The sequence below is a fragment of the Mandrillus leucophaeus genome, unplaced genomic scaffold (assembly GCF_000951045.1).
Source record: "Mandrillus leucophaeus isolate KB7577 unplaced genomic scaffold, Mleu.le_1.0 Scaffold1234, whole genome shotgun sequence".
Classification (NCBI taxonomy): Eukaryota; Metazoa; Chordata; class Mammalia; order Primates; family Cercopithecidae; genus Mandrillus; species Mandrillus leucophaeus.
In genome coordinates this window covers 22,374-23,845 of record NW_012100699.1, presented here as the reverse complement: position 1 = coordinate 23,845, position 1,472 = coordinate 22,374, and the positions used below count along the sequence as shown (strand labels likewise).

At 43.3% G+C, this 1,472-nt stretch overlaps 1 pseudogene; it reads right to left on the bottom strand.

Moving 5' to 3' along the window:
• Positions 1–289: 289 nt before the first annotated feature.
• On the bottom strand, positions 290–854 carry LOC105533258 (annotated as a pseudogene).
• Positions 855–1,472: the final 618 nt, after the last annotated feature.

The window sequence follows — 1,472 nt, the reverse complement described above, 5'->3', positions numbered from 1 at the left end:
TGTCAAGGACTGGCCAGAGTGCCATGTGCGATGGGTGTGGAATGGCAGGTCACTGTAGCAGGTGCGAGGACTCAGTTGGGGTCTTGGAGAGGCACTTAGTTATAGCAAGAAGGTTGCATAAATGGTATCTGATATATTCAAGATTAGTACGGAATAAAAACACGTTGCTTAGAAATAATTATTCATAGATCTAAAGTCAACAAGTCTTTTTCTTCTCATGTAAAAATATATAATTTTTTTTTCCAGAGGGAGGGGAACAACTTAAAATAAACCAGAAAACACCTTCATATTAATCACTCTTCTCATATACTTCAAATTTGAACTTAATGTCTTTCTCCTCCTGGACATCAGAGAGAACACCTGGGTATTCTGGCAGAAGTTTATGTTTCTCCAAATCAATTTCTGGAAAAAGAAAAGTGTCATTTTCAAAGTCCCGCATGATCCTTGTCACAAATAGTTTAAGATGGTTTGGGTGATTCACAGCTTCCTTTTAAACAAAACTGCTACCAACTATCCAAATCATCTCTACTTTATTTGCTAATTCTGGTTGTTCAGTAAGTTTGAAGATATCATCCAGACATCTGGCAAGAGAATGAGCTCCTTGTGGAGGTTCCTTGAGTTCTCTGCTGAGAATTAAATTAATTTTATCCTTTAATGGTCGATTCTTCTCAGGAATGGAGAACCGGATCTTCCTACACATAACACCAGATTCTGTTTACCTTCTAGTGAAGAGTTTGTGTCATTCTCTGGAAATACCTAAATTCATTCCTGAGTGGCGACCAGGGCAGGTGTCCGTTCTTGCCAATGCCCATGTTCTGGGGCACAGCGACGATGCAGTTTAGCAAATGAACCATAACAGCAGCGGTGAGCACTTCCGAGCCCGCTCGCTACACCGGAACGCGCGGCCAAGATTGGCCTGAAGATTTTTACTTTGAACCTGGAGGATGAGCAATGACATCTCTCCGCCTCAAAGCTCCTCCTGAGCATTCATTTCCTGGGAGCAGGAGCAGCGCAGCAGCGCCACCTGGTGGTCCATGTGCTTCCTTTTGCAGATCACTCACTGCCCTGAGGTCCTCCTCTTCTTTCCATGCACCTGGGATTTCTTCACTGGACACCAGCCTGTGTCAAGTTTCCTGTAAAGCAAAAGAAGCGCACAGGGCTTGCTCATGGAGTCCCTGCACAAAGTGGCCGTGGTGGCTGCGATGGACACTGCATGGGCAGAGCAATTGAGTCGCCACTCACCAAGGCTGACCTGGCAGCTGCCACTGCTGAGGGCCCAGCCAACCAAAAGCAGCTGGTTTTTTTTGGACGGAGAAATAAAACAGGCAATGGCAATTAAGAATAAAATAACATTATGATAGATAAAAATGCCACTAAAGATACAGTAGAGGTTTAAATAATTTTGAGACTATGAACAAGATTATGTCAATGGGGAGAACTCATTACAAGTAAAGAAGTTAAAACGGTTGTAA